Source organism: Euprymna scolopes, chromosome 33, assembly GCF_053919585.1.
Source record: "Euprymna scolopes isolate OS-2025 chromosome 33, ASM5391958v1, whole genome shotgun sequence".
In the NCBI taxonomy this organism is placed as follows: Eukaryota; Metazoa; Mollusca; class Cephalopoda; order Sepiida; family Sepiolidae; genus Euprymna; species Euprymna scolopes.
In genome coordinates this window covers 38,319,235-38,333,888 of record NC_136514.1, presented here as the reverse complement: position 1 = coordinate 38,333,888, position 14,654 = coordinate 38,319,235, and the positions used below count along the sequence as shown (strand labels likewise).

The window sequence follows — 14,654 nt, the reverse complement described above, 5'->3', positions numbered from 1 at the left end:
GAACATGATTTAGTTTAAAGATTTTAATAAAAAAACAACCTAATTTCGTGGACGTCGTCTAGCTCAGTTGATTAGAGGTCGGTGTCATTATCTAAAGGTTTTGGGTTTGAATCATGGTGTGAGATGTCTTTTTTTTATTTGATTTTTAAAGGTTTAATATTGAAACAGGGTTATTTAAGCCAGTGTATTTTTTTTGTTTTTACTTTTCAGATTTTTTTAACAAAGTTTTAACGTTCGTTTTTCTGTTGCGCGTTTTCTTTTTGTTTTCCCATTTAACATTGTTCGTTTGACTTACGTTAGTTTTTTTTTTTTTTTTTTTTTTTTTGATATATTTACTTCGCTTATTCTTATGTTTTGATTAACGCCCGAGCACACATACCTCCAAACACCCGGGCAACGCCAGGTACCCCCCCCCCTAGTCTATAAATATAAAAGTGAAAATGTATATATGTGTGTTCGTTTTTTCTGTATGTCTACAAAAGGCTTTTTTCAGAGAAGCGGTCGGTTGGTTCACAACTTTTTAAAACTTTTTATATCACATATAAATTGTAATATCTCAGAGTTAACAACGAAGCTCGCCTGTCTAATTTGCTCGATTTCGGGAAGATAAATATTCAACATTTGTCGCTCGCCGCATGTGGGTTAATCTTTTTCCTATAACATCTTGGGAAAATAAAAATCCCGCAGTCAAACTTGACCTCATTAACTCATTAAAACGGGCACCTGCCAAATCCAAGTAATTAAATAAATTCAAACGTGTTTCCGTTAGCATCTCGCGGTGGGGCAATGGTTAACGTCGCACGTTTTTTTTTTTTTTTTTCACACTTTAATTTATAATTTTGCCTCAACGGTTCGGGTTCCATCCTCATACTTATCTACCAAAACATTTTTTTAAACCCCCACCCCCCCACCCCCGGAGTTTCTACACACACCTCCAAACACCCGGGCAATGCCGGGTACCCCTCGTTAGTATATTATATAAAAGGCAAAAGGGCACGTGTTTGTGTATGTCCGCGAAAGGCTTTTTTTGTTGACCTTCTCGACAAGGTTACATTTATGGAGTAGTTTCCTTATACTTTCTAGATTGTAATATCTCTGATTTGCAGACATAATGATGGAGCTGACATATAATGCAAAACTGCTCAATATCCTTAGTATATAGCATGGCATGTCCAAACCGAACTTCATATCGATCCGGGCATTCATGCTAGTTTTAACTAGCAAATTATTTTTTCCCCTCCAATTACTGTAAATGTGCCTATATTTTCTCAAATGTAAAGTCGCACTTGTGAGGGTGATTTGTAGCTTTTAGTTTTATTGATAGTTTAAAATCAATAAATATTTATTTTAACATTACTACCAGCAGTGGAAAAGTTTGTTTTAAACAAAATTAAATAAAAAAAGATAATGAAACGAATCATTATTGGCATCGGAAAACAGGCACACATTTTTCTAATTCAGATTCCTCAAAAAGTTGATTTTTCCGATTAATCATCAGCACTAGTAAGCACTATTTTGTTCAGCCATACTTAGGTCAATGGAAAACAGGCAAATAATCTTATTTAAGATTAATAACATAAAACGTTCTAATATCCCTAGAAATTTTGTTTTTGTTGTTTAAATAATTACATACTCAACGAAAATCCACCAGAATGCATTTTGGTTTCTTTGGAGACAAGTCAGATATTTTAAGCTTTTGTAAATAGAGAGAAGAAAAAAAAATCCTTTTAACCCTTAGGAATTTGGAAGCATGTAAACTGATGAAGTCAGTATCATTCCTAGTTTTTAAATTCTAAACTTCTCATATGAAAAGATTGAAATTTTAGAAACTATTTACATACAATCATTTCATGGAGATTAAAACACTAACATAAAATCATAGTTCATATTATTTTGATTCTTCAAACTACTCTTATCTTGAATGTTATTTTCCCAATGTTTCAGTCAATGTAACCTCCAACCTTCAAATATATTGTGCCAAACTCTGGAATCTTTCTGTCAAATACAGGAATCTGCACGAATTTCAAACAGAACTCTTTATTTAATACATTCGGGTAGCATGTTCTTGTTTCGTCAGCCATGACTGGATAGAAGTCCCAAGCAATTCGCAGTTGTATTTTGGATGTTACCTGCTCCAAGCCTTTAATGGACTCGTGGCACAGTGGATAGAGTATTTTGTAAAAATTACACCATTCTGGAGGTTGAAGATTTAATCCTCAGCGCAGGTAACACAAAATACAATTGCAAATTACTTAAAACTTCTATTCAGTCATGGCTGAAGGAACAAGAATATACTATCTCCATTGGTTCCGTTAAAAGTTCCATACAGATGCCGAGTTCATTAGACCCCCCCCTCCCCGGCATCAGTTTGACAGAAAGATTCCAAAGTTCAGCAAGATACACCTTAAGGTCAGCGGTTACATTGACTGAAACGTTGTGAAAATAACACTCAATATGAAAATAGTAGTCCAAAAATACAAATATTCAATTCTCACATCAAAAATTTAGTAAAAATCAGTTTCATAACACTTGATTGATACTGTAACAATTAAATTAACTTTCAAATTCCTATGTGGGTGGGAGGAGATTACATAAAAACCAGGTTGTGGAATGAAAACGCTCAACCAACTTGTGAAATTTTAAAAGGTTCAACTCTAGAGTCCTGATTTGGTATCATTCAGACGACTTATTGATTATCCATATCCTCATTAAGATGTGCCATCATCATCATGTGTCTGATTTATCACAATTGGCAAACTGTATTATTCATCAGGACATGAAGTCTGTCGGACGTGAGTTTGTAAGCTCTGCTATGACATTTTTAGTGCGATAGCAATATTCAGCAATATTCAAGATTTTTTTTTTTTAGAGGAAATTCCAGAGAAATAAATTTGTAAGGTTTAATACTGCAGGTTTTCAAAAAGAGTTATATAAGTATATTAGCCGAGTCACTCAGACCATTGTTCTCATCTTGAATGAATCTCTAAGTCCCATCAACTCAAAATCGCGTAAAAATTTATTGTGGTATTATTAAAATAAACAATAAAATAAATTTAGTCACAACTTTCATCTGAGTTTATTTTTAGCAAATACTTTTATTTGCCAAAAATACAAAGTATATAGGAACACAAGTAATAATATACACTGGGATAAACATTTTCCACACAGAAATGTTGATATTGTAACATAAAAAATTATAAGCAGTGTTACGTGAAAGAAAAATTCTTAAAGACAGAGGCAACTCGCACCCCCAATCCAGCAAGTCACTTTTGAGAGTTTTATAAACGGTTCTATAATAAAACCCATTATTTGTTTTCTAATTTAATGATTGTTTTTATTTTAATATAAATAGTTTTGTTTCACAATAGTTTAACTTAAAACCCTGAAAACTTAATTATGTTTGCTTTCTATTTTGTACGAGATTTATAAATATAGATTGTGCGAATTGAATAGATTAAAAAAAAAAAAAGTTTATAAGCAATATTGTTACAAAAAAAAAAAAAAAACCCTGAGCAAACTCAAAATTTTAGAAGTGGTATAATGATTGCGCTGTACTAAAAGTATGGCACAATGATGCTGACACACCGGTTCTCGCCAGATCACCGAAGTTAAGCATCACCGAAGTTAAGCAACACCGAGCATGGCCAGTACCAGATGGGTGACCATTTGGGAAGGCGAGGTGCTGTATGTACTGCGAGGTAAAATACCAGGTTGAGAAACTGGCGCTGTCTATCCTTCTCTCGAGGGTAAATGGGACTCTTAAGCCGTGGTAGGCACCCCATCTAGTGATGGCGCCACAATAAAAAATAATAAATAAAATACCCTTGATAGCCCTGGCAAAGCATCAAGTATTTAGCTACCGAGAAGATTTGAATTACACTACAAAATCGTGTAGTGAATTCAATCTCGGTTGCGGACGCGCTGGATTGAATTGGATAATGACTGTTTTCCTAAAAGGTCATTTTTTTTTTTTATAAAAAAAATGTAGAAATGTATAAATCTCACAAAGACGAAGAATGCTCTAATTCTGCTGATGTATTTAAACACAACACAATTATTTCATTATTGTTGGAGTTGAATGCTAATAATTTAAAATGTCTAATCTCTGTACACAATTAAAAAGTTATTAATAACCTAGAAAATTAATCAGTTGTAATTCTCCAACATGTGCAGAGAACTGAAAACATCTCGTGTTTGATAAGATTCAAGAGACAGTAAGAAAAGCAGAGTGCCACATATTAGAAACATCTATAAAAACTTAATTCACTAATTTTATAAACTAAAATATAGCTTCCAGACAATTGCATTGGTATAAAGATTATAAATATAAATATTAAATTTAAAAAGCTTTGTCACTCATTGCAATTTTAATAAAGTTGAACATATCAGGAAGCTGATGCAAGTCAGAATAGCGAGTAAAAATATTAAATTACAGCTTGACTCTGGCTCAGATTTGATTTGTCTATAATAAATCCGACAAACGTGGATAAAATTCAATCAATTTTTATGGAAAAAAAGGTGTTATTTGGGAAACAAATAGAATCTGACATTATATTTAAAGAAATACTTTAAGTTAAAGCTCTTAATATTGCCCATATTGAAAATTGAATCTTTAATTTCCAGAAGACTTATCACATAGAACTGATTATTACTAAGCACTTATATCCGTTGTGCTACAGTGTTCTTGTGCATCTGAAGATTGGAGGTTATATTTGTAAAACTTTTACTCAATATGCTTTTTTTTCTTTTACTGGTGTAACTTTCTGCGGATCTATCCCTGATTTATTCCTGTTTGTCAGTTTAAATATTCATCATATCGATTCAATCTATTCAAGATTAATTCTCTTTATATATCGATTCAAAGAGAAAAATGGATTTGAGAGAGAGAAGAAAGAAAAAGACAATGGGAGAGATTAATTTCCAAACGATAGAGGAAATGCTAATCTCAGAAATGGTAGTCGGAATTAGGGTTCCAAAAAAAAGAAAGAAAAAAAAAAAGAAAAAAAAAAAAAAAGAAACCATTGTATTTGGCAAATGAAGAGAACTTCTACTGGCCACTTAAGAGGACATATCTCAGTTTTGGGCTATTGTCCAGGGCTAAATACCCTCCTCCCCCTCCGGAGCTAAGTTGAAAAGCTCTTCCTCCTGAGTGAGAAGCTGTCTGAACGAACCTAAGTTGAAAAGACTCTGCATCTTGAAACCATTAAGAACACAAAGAATTAACTTTCCGTTGCACAAAATGTTCCCGAAAAATTTTCTGAATTATTCACATTTATAGAAAAAAAAAGAAAAAAAAAAGTCCAACCATTCACCAAAGCACCTATGACAAAAACTAATGGTCAGCTAGTGTGCTAAAGGTACTGCCACACGGACTTGGGGTCATGCACTCTGAGCATCAGAACGGTAGTTCCAGTGACCAGTTACATTTTAAGGGGTCCAGCATTAGACAAAGTTGAATATTGTTACTGGAAGTTAGGGTTAGTGCACATTTTCTTGCTGTATGACCAGGCCCTAGTGGTTTACAGTTTTTAGTGCCTGGTGGTATGATACATGCTAGATTTTGATTCCTTAAATTTTAAAAGACCAAACTCTTGAACAAAAGAACCTGTTCCAACTCCTCAGCCATCTTCTAGTATATAAATGGCAGTTGTCTTCAAGTTTGGATGTCCAGCTAAAAGTTCCAAACTAATAAACAAAGACCCAACAATTTGGTATTGTCTTGACCGATGTTACCATGGATGTATACTACATAAAATTTAGAAAAAAACATTTCTTCTTTGAGGATCAATCGATCAAGTTTTCGTTAGGAGGGATGTTTTTCTAGATTTTTAATGTAATTATGTAGAGATTAAAAAAAAATTTAGTTTATGTAGCAATTTAGAAAAACTGCAATCATATAGCCATGAGCTATGCCAGGTAGTCTTGCTAGTCTAATATATATGTAAAATAAATGCAGCATTAACTATATGAAAGAAAACAATCTCTGAAAACTGATCAGTACATTCGAATGAACCAACAGCAGCAGCTGGTTACCTGACTGGTCGAATAAACTGACAAACATTTGTTGCCAGGATTATGCAACAGAGTAATGCAAAACCTTAAATGTCCATACGGTATCTTCAAACTGAGGTGTGTGCGTGTGTGTCCGTTGAATAAATGGAAGATACAGTGGAACCGCTAGATATGAAAGATTGCTTATGGAAGGGGATGTGAAAATGTTTTTGTTCCTGCATATGAAAAATTTTCAGGATACAAGATACGAGTGATAGAAAAATCCTACTCTCCTAGGGTGGCCCACAATTGCCATTTTTCAGGCACCTAATTATTTGGAAATCTTGCAAAATCAGGGCTTTATTCGATATTTAGAATTAAAAAAATTTTTTTTTATTTTTATCTGGAAAAACTTTTCTTGGACTTGAATTTATTTTTTATACTTCTACTCCCACAAAATTAGAATTATTTTAAAAATTGAAAATCTAATGTACGTGTTACCATTTTTTACCAAATTTTTATCAAACACCCTCTGAAATTTTTGTAATAGGTGATAGATTTAAAATTTTATTCATTTTTTTTATTTTTTAGAAATCGCAAATTAGACATAAGTAAATTTATTTCACTTTGAATGATTTTTTCTTGTGTACCCATAGATTTGACTGGGGTTGTGACCTTAATAGTAATGATTGGAATAATGATTTTAAAAATTATGTCATAACTTAGTCATTTTTTTTTTTTTTTTAAATAGAATTTCATATTTGAATTTTAAAATAAAAGTGAAAAAAAAAAACAAACAAAAAAAAAAAAAACAGTAAGTGATTTGAACGATTTTTTTTTTTTTTTTTTAAATGTTAGTTTTCAATCAGTTATAATTTCCTAACATTTTATAAAATTTTAAATTTAGACATTTTCAAGTTATGCCGGATTTTAAATTATCACATTCTTCTATTGACTGAATATATTTCTCATCATGCATCAGTCACTTTGTTTATCTTCAGCTAGCTTTCACTTTGGCATTTGCCATTGTTCATTTTTGTTGTGTTGCTTTATTGAACCCATACTGTAGCCATAGGTCTAAAGAATGTTGATGTTCAAGGAAAGAAAAAGATGTTTATTATATGGCAATGAATCTAGAGATACATGAATGAAGATAGCATGAAGTGCGAAGGAGTATGGTGGAAATCTGTCTACAATTGGTACCATCCTGAAGCACAAGGAACTCATCAAAGCAGCAACACCTACGGGCATGACTGTCCTTTCAAATAAAAGGAATCATGTCCATGATGTGATAGAGACTACTTCTCTGGACAAAGGAAAATGAAATCGACAGACACACCATCACTGAGACAATAGTCTGCTAGAAAGCCATTGCCATTTTAAGTACTTCGTGCATGCAAGGCAGAAGATGGCCCAGGCAAAGGAACATTCCAGGCTTCATAGCAGGCATTCCTAGAATTCAAATCTTCATGAAGGTGGTTCAAGAAATGGACTGGCATTCATTTGATGGTACAGTATGGAGAGGCTGCCAGCTTGGATATGACAGTGGCTGAAGCGTTCATTAAGAAATCCGAGGAGTTGACTCTGCAGGAAAACTACATTCCACAGCAAGTTTTTAACTATAACGAAACGGATCTGTTTTGGAAATAATTGTCTGGTCGGATTTATATCATTGAACAAGAGTAGCAGCAGCCTGGGCATAATAAGCTTATGAAAGATAGGATTATCCTTGCTCTCTATGACAATGGTGATTCATTCAGAGAATCCTCAAGCCTTCAAGTCTCATGAAGTATGAAGTACTAAAGGAGAAGCTTCCAGTAACATGAATGGCTAATGCGAAAACCTGGATATTTCAGGATACAAAAATTTCAAGATAAGAAAACCAAGACGGTACCAATTATTGTAATAATTTCATGTCTAGAGATTCCACTTTTTGTTTTTATTACCTTAATTGTTGAAAGGCAACTCCTTTCCAACATACATTAAACAGACCATCACATACTCTGTTAGCCAGTTTGAAAATATGAACCAGTCAGTAAAATTATAGTTTGGGAGGGGGGGGGGAGAAGAGGGAAGGAAAAAAAAAAATGCCTATGCAAAATAAAGACTGGTATTGTCAGAATTTTTCAGCCAGTTTATAAAAAAAAAAAAAAAAAATCACTGGAAGGTGCTTAACGACCCCCCCCCCCTCCTCACACAAATGCTGGCCAATTTTTTCAGTAAAAAATTATTTAAAAAATTCATTGTAAGCTAAGTATCATGAATACATATTTCTTTTTTTGAATAAGAAACAAGTGATAGCAAGCAAAAATATTTTTAATATGATTTTACTTTTTAATGACTGTTCAAATTTAAGATGTTTTCTTTTAAATCAATGATAGCATATATTTTCATTTATTTAGCGTTTTGGCACCTTTCCACATTTTACATAAACTGAAAAAAAAAAAAAAAAATCCAACAACTGTATAATCCTTATTCTATACAAGAAAAAAAAAAAAAAAAAAGAAAAAAATGGGATTATAAGAATTATTAAAAAGCTAACAAACGTTTTATTTTTCTAAGTAAACCAAACATTGCTGTATAGAGTAAATTAAAAAAAAAAAAAAAATTCTGAAGTTTAATTCGATCTTTTCAAAAATCTATCAACTACAAAAATTGTAGACCTCTACCAACCAAGCATCTCTACAAAAAGCTCTGTTGGTTTGTCTGGCACATTTAAAGTTTGAAATAACATTTTCATCAATCTTTAAATCCAACATAAAGACTGAGTAGATATTTAAAGACATTATTTTTTTTCCCCACATCTATTATGAATGGTTTCTTAATCTAAGTTTAACCAGTCCAAATTTAATGAATTTGTTTTTAAGTATCTTCGTACCAGAAGCCAGCTAGAGCTAGTCGCATTCCAAAGACTAAGGGAAAACATTTGAAAAAAAATGTTAAAAGGATTTGAGAAAACATTAAAAACAGTCATAAAATGTAAAAATGGTTTGAGAAAAATGCTTCTCTCAGGGATACAGATAAACGATGAAAAATATGAAGATTCGATAACAGCAATTCCACACTTAAATCTTCCTGGAATGACCCAAATTCATTATTTTGTTAATGATAAGCAGTGGACTACAAAGTATACAAAGAGGAGAGAGAGAAAGGAACGATTTGTTATACTGGGGAAGCAAAGGAGGATTAAACCAAAATTTCTAAATGAGAAAACCAGAAGCAGCAGTGACTGGCTCATTACATGGGCTCTACAAAATGCAAGGGCGAGGATGATAATTGTTGATTATTTAAGGTGCGGCCAGCAATAAATACTTGCACCACAAACTGATCCATAGGAGACAAAGCAATTTAAAGTAGACAAGCTCGACAAAAAGATTGGTTTATTATATACAAATCTTTCTTTATAATCAACACTAGTTCATTTTTTCATTTTTTTTTTATCACCTCCAAACAAGGAATATTGCCACATAAAATGTAAGAGGCTAATATTTGTGATTGTGTCTAAAAAGCGACTGTGGGGAATTGAGCAGTGAGATATATGTTCACATTATATTTAAATAACAGGTTAGTATGTTTAGGGATACAGAAAATGGGGAGGAAATTCCAAAGTCTTGTACCCCGAAAGAAGAAACTACTAGGAGTAGACTTTTTGGCATGTAGAGACCTCATTGAGGGGGTGGAATCTTGCTGCTTGTTAGGTTAGTTGGAAGTATATACGTAAAAGGGATGCAAGTGCTAGGAGTTCATCACAGGCCATAAAAATACTTGTTAAATAGGCACACTGTGGTGATGGGACAGGTTGGAACTTTGTTGACAGTGTGGGGCCTATTAGATTTAAGTCATTTGGATCAAAAGGGAAAGGGAATTACTGTATACAGAGGGTTTTTTTTATTTTTTTCTTCTTTTACTATCAAGCATACAATTATTATGGAAATCGCCCCTCCCCACAATCGAGCAGAGTTGTTAAGAGCACATTTAAAAGATTTTGTTTTCCTTTCCTGTCTACCTTACTATTTTACTCACAACTTACAGATTCAAACCTTTCAAGGATATTAGTGAAAATGATCAATTATGATTGAACATGACATGTCGATCTCATTATGCAGGCAGTGACCATTACACCATTTGCAATTCCGGTGCTTGTGTAGATTATTGATCTTTTAAACCAACACATTTCAGGTAAAAACATTATGTACTGACAAGTCATGTATAAAGTTCAAAAATTACAAAAAATTATTGATTAGAAGTAGTGCCAGATACATTCTTAAAAAAAAAAAAAAAAAAAATCATCTACGATTATGTTTTAAGATATTTGTGGTTAAAAATGTTAGCTCACTAATGAAAGTCAAGGGAGGTAAGCCAGTTTGTTATACTGAATTGATGGCACAACTTTTCCATATTAAGACATGATAAAACTCAATAATTTGACAACTACTTTTCTATTGGATCATTTTTCATAATTTATACTAATTTCGTCATGATAGGTATGTGAATGTTTCCACCTGAAATGTATTGGTTACAAAAAAAAAAAAAAAAAAAAAAAAAAAATCTACACAGGTATGGCAATTCCTTTAAAGGCAGTAGAAGTATTGCATAAGCAATTAAACAAATGCATGAAGCGCACACAAGTGTTTTCAAACAAGTAGTAAGAATGGTCCCTTAAAGTTTGCATTAAATGGAGAGTGAAGAGAATAAAAATGAAAATATAAAAAAGAAACGTACAGAAGGATGGAATATATATATATATATATATATATATATATATATATATATATATAACTCTAAGCGGTTCCGGAAATATTGCAATTTTGGTATTTTACATATATCGCGTTGAAATTCGCAAAATTATGAAATTACGTTTTTGGGTATAAATCAATTTCTAGACTAGGTAGAACCTTGAAAATTTGCATGGACAAGGTTTTCCACACAAGGAATAAAAAAAATCATGTTTAAACCCTCTGAAAAGGAAATGTTTCTAAGTTATTGAACTTTTAAGCCAAGATTTGGGCATTAGTCTAAGGCAATCCAAAAAAACACGTAGCACTACTGGAAATTGAATTTTTTTTTTTATTCCTAGACATTCTTGATAGTCTGAACTTAAATTCCTCCAAAAAAGGTGTTTGGTTCTTTCCTCGTTAGCTCACAATCGAACCTAAAAGTTGGGCAGTTTTACGAACCTCATTCCAGACAGAGCAGTGTACAAGGAGTCACTTGACTTCACCACAAACAGGAAATCCTGAATTTTATCTTGACTTCTATTCATTTAAGAAGTGGTATTGCTGCTTTCTGTTGTTTCTTTAAGTTGGCTGAAACTATTTTGTTTGTTTTTTTGTTTGATGCAAGGATGCAAGTAGCAGGTAAAGCCAAGTAACCGGATAGCTCACAATCGAACCTCAAAAATTGGCCAATTACAGTGAACAATCCCAAATAATAAACTGCATGTGGTGAGGATACAATGGGTTTGTAGGATTTATAAACCCCTAAAAATTCTCACAGCCCCCTGTGATTAACCCATTTTTTAGATTTAATTGTGAACTAGTGAAAAAGAACAAAAGTCCATTTTTCTGGTAATCAATGCAGTGGATATGGATACTAAGAAACTGTACCTATGCTGGGTGCGTACATGGTTTGGATTTTTTAGCAGGATAGTACATTAAAGTCAAAAACTATCACCACAACACAACATCTTATGAGTGTAAGGCAACATATGCTGTCACGGTTTTATCGTAATCATCATCAGAAATAGTAAAGCTCCTTCCACTTGTATTTGTTTTAGGTACGTGGATGCTACAAATGATGTTTTTTTAGAGGAACAGGACACAGGTCAGCACTGCATGGCCAGTTGAATGTTTTATGTGGACCATGGGGGTGCATGAACTGAACATCACCTTCATTGAGGTTTACTTTCTGCACCAATACGACCCACCAGGACAAGTTGTACACACACGTTATGTACTTCGAAGGAGCAACATCCCCAATGTCAACATGAGTGGGGATGTTAAAGCTGTGAATGTCAACAAATGAATTGTCCTCACTACAGAGTTTGTGTCCGATCTTGCATCCTGATTGTGGAACAAAATAATGACTACTTCTCGTCTCTGGTACCGTTTTCCCATCCATAAACCTCTTCTCCATTCTATCCCTCACTTTAACCATGTCTTCTGTGTTGATTCCAAAGAACACAATAGACTTCATTTCAGCTTGGCACACTTTCAGTACTACTTTCTAAGTTAGAATCTGGTTGTTCAATAGTCTCTGCAAGCTTCGCTTTGCTGAATGCCGTTTAATGGCACCACCAATCCCATCGCAAGGGGATTTCCCATGGCTGGTTGCAAAAAATATCCACTCAGTGTCGATACCGTAATCATCTTTGTGGAAGCACAGATTAAGAAAGTTTTTAAAGTTCTTATATTGGCCGCCACAATCACCTGAAACAGATTTTGTTGATACCAGAGATATTGTTTAATGAAATTTGTCATTATGCTCTGTATTTTGTGAATAAAGCAAGTGTCGTGTGTATTGTCGTCAGAGATAAAACATAGCGAGTGATGCTGTAGAACTCCCACTTCGTCTTTGTAGTATATTACAAGGGGGTGAAGTGTGCAGTACTCTTTGCTCCAGTGAAAACTTTGTATCTCATCCTGAATGAGAAACTGATAGTTTTCAGCGAAATCCCCAATACCATGACCTAATTTTTTCCCCAAATTTTCTTTTTTTGCCTTCACATAACGTGCTAGGGCTTGTAATCCCCATATGTTGTTGTAAGTGTCAACAAGGCAGCTCGATCAGTTGTCTGCCATTGGCAGTAGTGAAATTCAGATTCTATATCCAGGTGTGACAGTTCATCATCCAGGAACTGTTCCAGAGCTGCACACCCAGGACATGATTCGCAATGATGCATCATACAGACCGTTATCTGTGTCACAAACCAGTTTCTCAATCAAGTCTTTGTATGTGCATTTCCAGTCAATTGCCAAGCAACACTGCATTTTGATGGGTGCTGCACACACAAACTGAATGGGTCCCTAATGAACCAGCGAGGACACACCACTTTGGCCTAAGAGAGCAAAACTTGGAGAAGCCAATTTTCACATTTGGATATTTTTCTTTGAATGCAGCAAACATTTGACAGGTTACAAAAAACCAGACGCTTTTGTTTGTGCACATTCCGTCTGACAATTACATAATCCTTCTTACCTGGCATCTGGTGACTGTATATGTCATTTTCATAAAAACTCAATACCAGGTCAAGAGTTTCCCGAGGAAAGGATTTTCCTTTCTTTGGATCTCGTGTTGCTATAATGCCACCAACCTTTTTCAGATCCCGGGCCGTCCGAATCAGGTACTCACTCACTCCAAATTGTTGAGCAGCAAATTCATGTGACCACTTGTCCGGTATCAGACGCAATATTTGGATTTTCTGAGGGTACGTAGCCATTTTCAGTTTTTCTCGCATCAAATCATGCAGTCGATCAAACTCTGCAGCCTTCCACTGCTCATTTTTTTTTCAAAATCAGAATCAGATGTATCGAGCATATCCCCTTCAACATCGTAGGTTTCTGCCAGGGCGGATTTGTATGTGCTCATCACTTTCTTGAATTTCTGTTTGGCACTGCTCACACGACTGTTGGGCCACACTATGAAGGTTCACTGGAGAGACACCAACCATTTCTAGACCAGTGTTGAGCGGTTTTCTTGGTGTTTCGTACATTTCAAATAGTTCATCAATTGGAACGTCTTCATTAAAATCATTTTGAAACTGAACTACAACATCACCTGAGGAGCTTGTGTCAGAGGAACTTTGATGAGATATTGGTAGGATTTATCACATTGTTGGCAAAGCACGAACCCTGGTGTAACTGTAGTCTTTGACTTAAATATTGCGCCATCTCAAGAGTGATTAAACCTAAAAAATGGATTAATTACAGGGGTCCGTAAGAATTTTTCTTCACCAGGATTAAACATGCGACTATGTGTCCATTAGAAAATATCACCATTTAAGCAGACCACACAGATTTCGCTTTTTTAGTGACACCATGCCAATAGGGGGGGGGGGAAAAACAAAAACAAGCAGATTTTAATCTTGACATACGATTCATAATCAAAAATTTTATTTTTAAACAGAAGTATTTTGTTTATAAAAAAAAAAAAGAAAGAAAAAGCAAGCAACAAAAAACTGCATCGCTTTTGCTTTCTAAACTTGCGAATACATACATTTTTTAAATTGATGTCATTTCTAAATTATAGCAGATTTAATTCAACCCAGATTGGAGAGGAGGGGGGGTTTACAAAACAAAAACTAAATTATCCCCCTTTATTTATTAATCCACCCAGTTTCCTTTCTTGGTTGATATTTTTTGTTTGCAGTTGATTTTAACTTGCTACAAAATGTTTAATGCTATTCCTTATTTATTAATTCATTAAAACAAGGTTTTAAAAATTGTTTGCAATCAGTGAAACCCCGTTGATTTCATTGACAAAAAAAAAAAAAAAAAAAAAAAAGAAAAAAAAAATTGAAATACTTATATTTTTTTTCTCATCACAAGTTAAAATGTTAAGGGTTGAGAAAACTTTACCAACCACATAGAAAACTAAGCGGGCCGAGTCGATTTTTTACACCAAGTCACCTAGCGTGGGTTATTGTCATTGCTTGAAAAATGGTA

General features: G+C 33.9%; 1 protein-coding gene across 5 annotated transcripts in view; it reads right to left on the bottom strand.

The window, feature by feature from the left end:
* Positions 1–14,654, bottom strand: part of LOC145258198 (forkhead box protein K1-like) — a 173,211-nt gene that overhangs the window by 90,370 nt on the left and 68,187 nt on the right. The window lies entirely within an intron of this gene.